Below are 12,797 nucleotides of genomic sequence, written 5' to 3'. Positions count from 1 at the left end.
GACTGAACTTGCAGAAGGTTTTCCAAATCTAGATCCATTTGCTAACTATAAAGATTCATCTACTGATTAAATTTTGGAATTTGCAATCTTCAGAGATAGGGCTTAACCTGTTTAACTAAATACTTAATGTTAATAAAACCCCCCACCCTCAGGCTTCAAGCATTGCTGTGATCATTAAGGAATGATAATAGTAATACCTGGGGAAAGGGGGGAAAAGCTTTATCTGTTTTCCTGTGTATCAGAGATGAGAATCTCTGCAGTTATCATCTCTGGAGTTCAAGCAAAAGGATCTAGAGGATATACTGGCAACAATTCATGTGTGGCTTAGTAGGGGAAAAAATGTAGCGTTTGGGACTTAACTTGACATCAGATCCCCTTGGGTGTTTACTTGCTTTGCTTACAAGGCCTAGAGACCATTAACACAGGACATGTTTAAGAACCAAGGCTCGAACCTCTCTCACAGGGTAACTGCATTCCCCAGGAGCCAGCCTCTGCCCTTCTGCAAGCAGAACTGACAGCCAACAGATACAGTAAGATAACACAGCATACTCATTTGCCATTTTATCACCACTATTAACCTAAAGAGGAAATTTGTGTCTAAGGTTTTTTCCTTCCTCCTAAGACTCCTTTTTTTTTTTTTTTTTTTTTTTTTTTTTTTTTTTTTTTTTTTAATGCAAATCCTTCTTGTCATTCAGCAGGTTCTTACTGGAACTTCCTGATGCAAATACCTCTTCACATGCAGGGCTTTTTCTTCCACATCCCACTGTGACTCCTGCAGAGAGGAACTGTTCTAGGTAAACGAAATCATTGAAGCTTTACTTACTGTTTAACTAGTTTGAAATGAATCTGTTCTCTAGGCTTACATCTGCATTAAACTGCTAATAGGATTCATCTTCAATGTGGCAATCGAACACTTCATTCCTGTTCTGAACTGCTTTAATGGCCTGGACTGCTAACAGGAATCCTTCAACACAGAACAGCTGTTTGATATTCTACCTACTGCTTCTCCAGCTACTCTGGGATTCTTGCTAGACAGACAGAGAACCAAATTAGGCACCAAATAGAGAAGCCTTCTAGGGCATATTACAGGGCTTTAATCAGTTATCTTGCTATCAGAAGAGAAAACTTGCTATTAATTGGCATGTAATGACTGGCCAATAACTTTCATCTTCAACAGGTTTTCAGTTGCATTATCAAGCTGAAACTTAGCTATCCAGCCTAGTATAAGTTTCACTCTTTGCAAGCAAGACACTGTGTACCCCTTGAACCCCAGGAATACAATTAAGCAGGAGAAAAAAAACCACAAAAATGTAGCTGAAAGCTACAAAGAAAGGAGAAGATAATACGAGATATTTGCCTGTTAAACCAGCAGAGCTTTTCAATCAGCTTAATGCCCTATTTGAATCCAATATCTGCAGTTAGTCCCTACAGTTCCTTGTGATCACATGGGTGTTGGAGGTTCCAAAGTGGAAAAAGGAAAAAAAAGTCTTTATTTTACTCACCATAACAGTCTTAAGTGGATGACAAGCATAATTCTGTGAACTGTTACAATCCAGAGATTCATGGAAATTCCAGCACTTTGCATTCATATTATGTGCAGGAAACTAATTTTTTCCCTTTACTGCTATAATCTGCTTACCTTTGCATGTGTTCTAGACCATCAGCCTTCTTGGGAACCTGATCAATGACACCTTGTAGATTTGTAGGCCATGGTTATGAGCATCTTGATAGATTCAGTTCAACTTTCCACATTTTCTTTAATTTCTAAGTTAATTTTTAAAATTTATTTCCTTAAGTTTGATGGTTCTTGGCATTTGCTATCTTTTCTGTATTTTTTGGACACCAAAACACTCTTTTTTTTTTTTTTGGTCCACTTATAGTACATACTTCATGTGTGAAAAGAACCACTGTTAAAATTTAACTTTCACCAGACAACTATCAAATATGTTCGACATCTCTGTTCTCTGAAGGATTGGCTAGTAAAACTGCAAGACATGGTGCCAGGACTCCTCTCAGAGAACTGGTTTCAGATTTTTGCTCATTTAATACTGCAAAGCTGTTTGGTTTATGGACTCTCGGAGTCTCTACTGTTGCACAACTGCTAGTACTGGAAATAAAATCCCAATAACACAAACTTTATTGATGATGATGAATGAGCCACACACAGCTGACTAGGGCTTTCATCTCCAAGCTGAGACTTTGACAATAACAAAAATGAGTTTTGTAAGAAACTAATTGCACCCAGGAAACAACTGCAATGGATGGTGCACAAGCTCCCAGAAGTGCAGTTCATATGTTTGGTTCTCAGGGCAGAGCTGACAGCAGAGCAAGGGTTGCTACACACAGGACAGAAATGAGGCTAACAAGGTACAAATCCCTTGCCCATCCTGCGCCTTTCAGGATCCCGCGGGTAAGCTGGAAGAAACACGTTTCTAATGACATGCCCAGATGAGGCTGATGCGTTTCAGCTCACTTAGGAGAGGAATGTCTCACCAGTGCCCGACTCATAAAACACTTCACGTCGCGGTCTCTGAGTGCGGCGTGCTGCCGGGGCAGCTCGGTGGGGGCGGCTGCGGGCACTGCCCGCTCTCTCCGCTCTCTCCGCTCTCTCCCCGCTCTCTCTCCGCTCTCTCTCCGCTCTCTCTCCGCTCTCTCCCCGCTCTCTCCCCGCTCTCTCCGCTCTCTCCCCGCTCTCTCCGCTCTCTCCGCTCTCTCTCCGCTCTCCCCGCTCTCTCCCCGCTCTCTCTCCGCTCTCTCTCCGCTCTCTCCCCGCTCTCTCCGCTCTCTCCCCGCTCTCTCTCCGCTCTCTCCCCGCTCTCTCCGCTCTCTCCGCTCTCTCCCCGCTCTCTCTCCCCGCTCTCTCCCCGCTCTCTCTCCGCTCTCTCCCCGCTCTCTCCGCTCTCTCTCCGCTCTCTCTCCGCTCTCTCTCCGCTCTCCCCGCTCTCTCCCCGCTCTCTCCCCGCTCTCTCCCCGCTCTCTCCCCGCTCTCCCCGCTCTCTCCCCGCTCTCTCCGCTCTCTTCGCTCTCTCCCCGCTCTCCCCGCTCTCTCTTCGCTCTCTCCCCGCTCTCCCCGCTCTCTCTCCGCTCTCTCCCCGCTCTCTCCCCGCTCTCTCCCCGCTCGGGAGCGCGCCGCTCGTCCCTTTCCTGCCCGGCTCCAGAGGCAGCGGCGGCGGCTCCTCCTCGGGACCAGCCAGGAGGCTCTCGGGACAGGCAGGAGTGGGACGTGGAGGGGCTCAGTGGTCACTGACTTTATTGTTTGTTTGTTTTGTAGGTGGAAAGGTATTTGTGTTTACTTCGAGAAAGAGTTGAGCTTTATTCTTTCTCATTTTCTTTTTATTCCTGTTTGAGGTTTCCTTCCAACTCCCAAAATTAGAAATTATTTCAGTTTCCTGATGTAAAATGCTGATAGCTATTGTTGGTGCTTCACAACACTTGTTTGGAACAATCTTGTAAACACCAATGAGACCCTTAGCAAAATGGAAGAGCCTTGCAAGGGGGTGCCTCTGTATGTGCATAAAATATGAATCCTCATTTCTGCTTGAGGTCACAGACTGCATACAGTAAGAGAAAATTGCTAGAAAACATCAGTACTCCGGACTGAATTATGTGGAGGCACTGAATATGGTTAAGGAACATGATACTAAACACAAGGAATCTCAGTGGGATAGTCTGAAGATCAAACAAGCAATAGTTACTGCTCTCAGGAACATGAGCATTTAGCCCTTATTGGAAGATTTAACACCAGATCAATTGCCTCAGTTAAGAACATTATCCTCTCCAGAGGTCGAAGAGTCTACATGAGCCTGTCATGAATATAAATAAAAATATTCTTAATTAATTCACTGGGTGTTCTGAAGTTCACAGAAAGTAAGGGTGTCTTCTGAAGCAAGAGACATGAAAAAACAAACTCCTGACTCAGGGTGATGATTAGATGAAATAAATCTATAGAAAACAGTGCTGACAAAAAATCAGGGAAGTTGCTCTGGAAAAATCAACAGAAAACCTGCAATTTTATTAATGAAATTACAGTTGTAACTTTTCCAGTAATAGTATCATTTGCAGGTACCACTAAAAAAAATTGTAGCAGACAAACACCCAGGACCACCTTAGAAGTCATTACTCTGGATTTAATTTTCATGTTAATAGCTCCCTTATCTCATTAGAAAAGACAAAAATTGTGAATAAAGTTAAGGATTGAGTGTGTATGCTACAGATGGCTCTTCAGAATTTAAAGAGATACAACTCAAGAAGCAGGTATAGTCATTAAAGATAGCATTGAATTTAGCTCTACAGATTCTGATACAAGTGAAAGCATTTCAAAAAAAGCAAAAATAACTAGGGAGAGCTGAAAGAGGAGACACAGAGTGATTTCAAAAGCCAAGCAACAAGATTTAGCTGTTGATTTGAGAAGGATTCTGGGAAAAGGAAGTAAGCAGCCAAGTGTGAGGTCTCCTTAAGAAGAGTTGGAAGAGGCAAGGGATGTAACTAGACCAGACATTTCAAAAATATACGAGAAGAACTTCCAGCAGAGCAAATCTGAAGAGTCTACTTCCACCCCAGTGCTGCCTGTGAAAGTGGTTGCAAGGTCTATTGATGAAATAATTGCTTCCCTGCAGTCTACTTCTCCATCTCCCTCAGACCAGATGATCAAAGAACTCCTGAAGAGTGTTCTTGGCCAGAAATACAACATAAAAATGGAACTAGATGAACCAGAACAAGAGCAATATTTTTCTCTTGGGTAAATATTACTTTTATAAGAGTTGTATATTTTTTTTTCTAGCTCCTACAATGTGTTACAACACAGAAGCCAGACAAAACAAATGGATAAAGACATTAATGTATCATAGAATATTCTTCACTCTTTCTTCTGCTATTTTTTTATGTCCCTTAAAAATGAAATTGAGCCAATATCAAAATACATTAAAACATTGCCTCTTTTGGGGTGTTATTTTTTATTATGTTTATAGTTTAAAACATATTTTTCTTTATTCTCCTTTCCCTTTTTAAGCTGACATATTCCAGTATGACAGATGAAAAAGTGCATTATATGCATCTGAAATATCATTGGAAGTATCCCTTCTTTCAGTTATTGTTTAGCTTGTGAAGTCTTTGTAAGACAATTTCTTTTATTGTCAAAGTTATGTAAATCATGTAAGCTGCTGTAATAGAGTTCCTTCAATTGATTTCAGCAGGTGATATCAGTAATACTAAATGTCAAGTAGATGCTAGAGAAAACTTTCCTTGATTTTCACCAGAAGTTTGCCAATTCATTTGTTAACTATCTTAGTATCAGATGGCTTTTTGTCCTCTCTAGGCAAGGCTGCTAATTTTGTCTCAGTTCCAAGACAGCTAAAATGTACAGTACTTTACATTCCCTAAATGTGAGACTGACTCTTTTTTAATTTAATACAAAAACTGGAATAGAAAAAAGCCCACCTGAAAAATTCGAAAGTCCATGAGCAGCAGTTCTGCAGAAAGAACTGCATTTCCAGTTGATTTATGTCCTCTGATTTGATTTTCTTCTGAGAGCTGTTTTGTGTGGTTGAGGCATTCTGTGTCTCCAGTTTCTGTATATTTCATGGTGTATTTCAATTGGCATGGAAATCAGAGAATACTTTTCTCAGTGAGGCAGCATTGGGATGATGCCTTTTCAGTGCCTGACTTGTATTTTAGGGACGTAATAATTTGGGACTTTTTGGTTGGAATTTGTCAGTTGATTACAAAAATTCTTCAGACAAATGTGAAGAGGATTAAAAATTATTAGACCTGGTAAGCTGTATTTTACCTTACCAGAAATAATTGGTAGTGATTGGTAATGTGTGCAAAGTTGTATGGTTTTGTTACTTTTTAAATAAATTTGTCTTATGTTTTAGGGAGGATTTTCAAAATTTGGCTTCTGCCAAGTCCTGATATGTAAACTGATTTTTTGTTTTTTGTAGTGTAAGCTGCTGGGCTCTGAACTTTGAAAATCTGACCTGGGATAATGTGATATTTAGTTCTTTATTTCAAATGTTTGATCAATCTAATTAAAAATAAAATTGAAATTTGAACCCAGTGATAGCTTTCTGTTCCATTTTTTTGTTGTTTAATAGTTTTTTAGGTCTGGACATACAAACATTAGTGAGAATAAATGAGACCCTTCTTGCTGATTACCTTTTATTTGAATTCAAAGGCTTTTGCAGCAGGTGTCTTTGACCTGAAGTGACCTTATAATTAGGTTGAAGACTTTAGCAATACTTTATTGTTATTGTTATGATCACGATGATGATGCACGGATTATTTACTTTACACTCAACTTAATAGCTTATATTCTCAAATAAAGTAAGAAATGTATTGTTTTAAATAAAGAAAGAAAAGAATGGAACTGCTAAAATGAAAACGTACTCTTAGAATTAAATATGTTTTTTTCATTCCTTACACAAGGGAAAAAAAAGAAAATTATGTTCTCTATCTTATTCTCCATCTTGTATTGTGACTGGTTAACACTGATATCTTATGGTGCTGCTGAGGGACTGTGTGCTGGATTTCCCCATGCACTGAAATAGCATTACCTGGGAATAAAATGCCAACTCAGTGGAACATCATTACTTAGACCTGTATCCTCTGAGGGAAATTGGTTATCAGTTATATTTCCTATAGTATTTCCTGTGAAAACATAGAATTTGTGTTATAAGAATAATGTAATTTCCAATGTGTGGAGTCATTTTTTTTTGCTTTGAGGCTTATTGTTAACTTTGAAATATATTGAGATACTAAGTATATCTTTGGTTTAGTATCCATAGGAAGGTGTTTATTTGTCTCAGAAATGCACTTTCTTGGTGAAGAACCTGCAGCTCCCCTTTAGCTGGTTGCTCAGAGGACCTTGTGAGGATGGTAAGTAAATGAACATTTTTGTTCTCTAAGCATAACATCAAATTTGAATGCTTCTGTCAAACAAGGACTATAGAGCCCACTGTACTACCAGCAAGACATGATATAATATATTTTAGTTTTTAAAAAACATCTCTAGCTCTTTCGAGTTAATCTCAGTAATGAGGCCTTGAAATTTTCTCTGTAATGCATTAATACTGACAAAATTGGTTTGATGAAGAAAAGTTCTAGAAGATATAGACTTGTATTTGCTTCATAAACAAAAGTAAACAGGTATTTGCTTATAACATTACAGTATCTCACTTATTATTTGGTCAGCTGACATGACAATTATGTTACAAATATACTGACGTATAATAAAACTATTTTTACGAGGCTTGATGAAAATGTTTATTTTTTTTTCATTTCACTTTCAATGCTATCATGCATTGTAAACATCATAGAAATAAGCAAAAGACTTCAATTTATTTAGCTTAGTTCTATTCAAGTGGCGAAACCCCTAATTTTCCTATTGGTTTTCTTATTTTTTGCTTACAGATAACCTGTGGAATTCTTTTCTCACAGTTTTAGAATCTGTTAAAATGTACCTAATTCAAGACTATGATGCTTTTTATTATGAGTTTGTAATACGTTTTAAATTCAGGAGGCACACAGTATTGAGTACAGTCAATATGGTTAATCATGGCAAAGCCTGTGGGGCTTTCTGCCACTTGCTGAAGGGAGCTGCTCACTCTCCAGGGGTGGGCACCACCACTTCTGGACACCTGGAGATTTTTTTTTTTTCTGGAGTACCTAAATAATTTTCTACACTTCTGGGAGGAATGCTATGTCTAATTAAAGATTTTTTTTAAAGACACAGTAGAAGTTTTGATCACTTCTTAGGTTAAAATACTGGTGCAGGACCCATCTTCCTCAACAAGGGGCAGAACACTCAAGAATTGATTCCCACAGGAATTAAGAGTTGCCACAGTTCTTTTATCTCCCAAAGTTCATATCACACCTCTTTGACCTTGTTTTTGTTAATGCAAACACACGGCCCATAGTATGTATATTGACAGTACACATAATTTTATTAAAATAACACAATTGTGCCTGTGATTCAACCAGGGTGAATGGACAAAAGAGAAAACACCACACCCAACAAAGGAAAGCAATCGCATACCATGTACAGGTGTCTAAAATGAAATTAAGATAATATTTGCTCATATAATTCTGTTGGTTTTGATAGAGCAGGAAAATTAATATGTAAAATTTGCATATTATGCAATACTTTAGAAACATAAGTTGATCCAGCCAGGTTGAGTGAAGGGCTTTGTAAAAAATTCTCTTTGCTTCCATGAGTTGGATAAATTGCATAGGGAAAGAATCACAGTTGGCTTAGATGGACTGTAATAATTAATAGTCCTTTGTAATCACCATGCTTGAAAACATGTATGTATTGCAAAGAAGAGGGAAGTTGGTTGGTATAGCTTGAGAAGACAATGCTGAATCTCTTTCTTTTAGTCTGAGTTGTTTCTCCACTTCTCTACTTTAGTGCATTGTTCTTAAGGTGATGAAAAAAACAAGTAATATGAATTGTTTTTTTCTTAAGCTGTCTTTCCTGTCAAAGGTAGATAAATTATTAAGGCTTTGGTTAAAAGTAAGGCACTAACATGTACAACATGTACATGCAAGGCCATAGCTTTCTATAGCTTTCTAGTTTACATTTTTGTGGCTTTATATGCCACACTTTTTATACATCACTTTTTTTTAGCCACAGACTCCATTTTTCCTTTTCATTTTCTAATAGACAAGAAAAAAATGTTACAATTCAAACCATTCTTACATGGTATTAAAGTTCTGCAAAAAAGACTAAGCCTTGGAAACCAATATTTTTAAATTGATAGAAGGACAAGCCACTCAGTGGAATAAAAATTCTACCAAGTAGACGATTCTTACATTAAAAAGCAAGTGGACATTTATAGTGTCAGTAAACTATGATGTATCAGACTGTTTCTAATACAAGTTTAACTGGTAGCTTTACTTCACGCTTGCATTAGCTTGTGGCTTCTTTCCCCAGAAATATTTAATGTTTCAGTAGCAGTTTTAAAGATCAGTACTCTCAAATCAAACGTAGCTTAGATGTGATACTTGTTTGTTGTTGCTATCTTTAGCACCGGGCTCCTCAAGGAAGCGTGTGGCTCAATGGGTAAAGTCTGTGTGTGCTGACCAGGAGCTCAGAACACACAATGCCCTTAAAACTACCACCTGTGCTGAGAGCTGCTGCTGCATTTTATTTCTGCTTCTTCTTTTTTTTTCATCCAAAAAGAGGAATTATTGAACACTGCTTTGACGAGCACAAATAGTATGTTTGTGAAGTAAAACCAACTTTAAATTTTGTAATTGCTTTCTTGCTAGTGCAGGAATTATAATTTTCTCCTCTGGAGAAAATGATTAACTGAGAATTGCACACACAAACTTCCCTACTATGAGCAGTTCCATGGAGGAGTCATTTACAGTAAAGTGTTAAACATGTATGTAAATGTTTGCAAAAGATGAGCCTAAGATCGTTTGTCTCTGAATGCACTAGTTTCTTTCAAACTAATTTGTGTAATGAAGGTTCAAAATTTAATTTACACATATATCTTCCTTTGATGCTGTTTTTTTCTGTAAGACAGTAATATAATTTTATTTTAGCATTCTTGTTTAACACTAGTTTTCTTCTCTTGCTTATACAATCGGCACCAATAGAACATGAGGAAATAAAAAATGGACCTCAAGTCCTGCCAAGTTTTCACCAAGCAAGCTTGGTAACATTCTGAATTATCTAGGAATGTTAAAATATAATAAGTTTATAGTGCTTCTATTTGCTTGTGAGTTGTTAAGATAGGTAGTTCATATTTCAAACTGATAAAAATGGAAAGGAAATTCAACACTCCTTGAAAACATTTTGGTACTTCATAAATCACAAGTGTACTCTTATTTTTCTCTTTTTTTGTGCCTCTTGTTCTTTTCATATGGAATTTGATTTTCCAACTGATGGTTATAAAGAATTTGGCTTTTATTAAGTAGCATGCTGATTAGGGAAATGGAATCATAAGATACCCATCTATATTCATATGTATTAGTGCCCATCATTCTATTCTTGTCATTCAAACTGTTTTCAAAATTCAAATATTTGAACTTAGATATGTTTGGGGAATTGCTTAATGTTTAGAGGCATTACTGATTTATTTGCTTTAAAGGATCATACATCTGTTCATATAAATTTCTCATATATGTTTCTTCTTATATTTAGCTCTTTTTCTTATCAGTGCAGTCTGTAGGAGAAACAAACCAGACTTTTGATAAGAAATTTTATAAATGCTATTATTTAGTATTAATCATTGTAGGTCCTTTTCCTATTACTATGTTTATTTTTGGAAATCTAATTAGCTGAGGAAATACTGAGGAAATATTTGGCTTCAGATAAAGTTGATACAGTGTTCTAGGTATTTTGTAGATTTTGAAAGAATAATTGCATATAATAAATTCTGTACTGAGTTACCTGTCAGGAAGGACAAAAATATTTTAAATGTTTTTTTACATTCATCTTTTACATCAATTTTTTTTCTCTTTCCCTCAGACGTTCAGAAAGAATCTCAAGCAGCAGAAAATAAATCTCGGCCTAAAGATGAGCTGTTAACACATAATAAGCAGGTGAAGCAGGTTTAGTACTATTGTGAGATGGTATTGTTTTTCCCATGCTTAGGGTTCTGATACTTTATAGCAGAGGTCTGCAAGCTGTTTTCTTACCACCTGCTCTTTAAAAAAAGATTTTCTATAAAACAGGTCTTCATACTGGTCTTGCAGCTTAAGGTTAGAAGAAAAAACCAATTAAGGTTCATTCGGTCAGATGTTGGGTTAGGCTTTTCTTTATGAGATTGGAAAGAAGATTACACATAGAACAATGTATAAATAGAATCCTAATCTACATTTAACAAGTGGATGCCTTCCTAGAAAATAGTTTAATCCTCAATATCCTTTAAGTTTTGTGATATTTCACATGACAAAACCTGTCAATTCCACAAAGCTTAGAATTTTCAGTAGAGAACATGTATGAAGTGTATACAGACAGTAGGACACATTTGTTGCCAAGATGGAATAGTGTCTTTTCTCATAAGTTGTCAATTTTTAGCATTCTAGTATTCCAAAACTATAACCAGACACTAAAATAAAACCCTAACTTAATTCCTTCCACAGCTTTGATGTAAATGATTACTTTGCCTTACAATTGTTATTTATGCTTATTGTGAAACAAATAACACTATTTATTACATTGACAATGATATAGTGAGAGGACAACCAAGAATGGATATATTTCTACCAGGCAGTGTTATGTACAGAGGTACCAGATAGCTTTGGCCTAAACTTAAATAAATGAGATAAGGTTGGAAAAGCTACATGGAAACACACATACAGGTGTTGAGAAGAAAGAGATCAGGATGAAAAGAGGATGAGACAGACAGAGATGGAATGTTTTTTGATTGCCCAATATTTGTGAATTTGTTGTTTCAAGGTCTAGTTGTCATAAAGCAGAGGTCTAGTCAAGTGAGAAAACATCTGAATGTCTAAGGGCCTTGTTTCAGCTGCTTTTTTAGCTCCTTCCACTGATTGTAGTTTGACCCTGATTGTGTGTCTTCAAGCTGAGTGGAAATTTGGGCATATGTCTAGAATTCCAGAGCATTAGCAGCCAATTTTCCTGGTCAGCCAAGAACCAAACATGCACACAGTTTATTCTGAAGAGTAAGGGACAGGGAGTCTCTAGGAGTGAGTCACAAGGAGATGACAGAATTTCCCCATCAGTCCCAGCACTGCGTTCTGCCATGGGGCAACAGTGGACTTGCAGCAGAGCCCTAAGTCACCTGAGCAGTTTCAGCTGGCAGGCATTATTCTACAGAGAAGGATTAATATTACCTAGAAGCTTTGTGGTAGCAAAACTACTCCTGTTAAATGTCTTAGAGTTCTGTTGAAGAAAATGGATGAAAATGAAATTATATAATTTTAAAAAATTCTTAATTAAAAAAGTTAATTTTTCCTTACAATATTTTCTGTTTACATGTCAGAAATGTTTCCAGTACTTCAGTAGAAGTACAATATTTCAGAAATCTCATTTGCCATCTGTACGTGATTGTAATGTTTAATATAATTCATATTAATCATTCAGTTTAGAAAAACCTCTATGACCATTGAGTTCAACCATTAACCGAACACTGCCAAGTCCTTCACTAAGCCATGTCCCCGAGTGCCACCTCTACATCTCTTTCAAATGCCTCCAGGAATGCCCCTTCCCTGGGCAGCCTGTTCCAAAGATTGACAAACCTATCTGTGAAGACATTTTTCCTAGTGTCTAATGTAAACCTCCCCCGGTGCAACCTGGGCCATTTCCTTTTGTCTTAATGCTTGTTACCTGGGAGAAGAGACTGACTCCCACCTCACTACAAGCGCCTTTCAGGTAGCTGTAGAGAGTGATAAGGTCTCCTCTGCCCCATAAACCCAGACTAATCACCTCCAGCTCCCTCAGCCACTCCTCACAAGACTTGTGCTCCAGATGGTTTGTGAGTTCTGCTGTCCTCTGGACATGCTCCGGGACCTCCATGTGTTTCTTACAGTGAGGGGTCTGGAAGTGGACACAGAACTTGAGGTGTGGCCTCACCAGGTTCCAGTGCAGGGGGACAATCCCTGCCCTGGTCCTGCTGGCCCCACTGATTCAGGCCAGGTGCCATTGGCGTTTTTGGGCACCTGGGCACACACTGGATCAGGTCCTGCTGCTGTTGACTGGCACCTCCAGGCCCTTTTCCACTGGGCAGATTTCTAGCTACTCTGTCCCAGCCTCTAACACTGCCTGGGGTTATTGTGACAAAAGGGCAGGACTGGTGACTGAAATTTAAGGCAATTTGCCTCATGGA

This window comes from Melospiza melodia, chromosome 6 (assembly GCF_035770615.1).
Source record: "Melospiza melodia melodia isolate bMelMel2 chromosome 6, bMelMel2.pri, whole genome shotgun sequence".
Classification (NCBI taxonomy): Eukaryota; Metazoa; Chordata; class Aves; order Passeriformes; family Passerellidae; genus Melospiza; species Melospiza melodia.
This window is presented reverse-complemented; position numbering follows the sequence as displayed.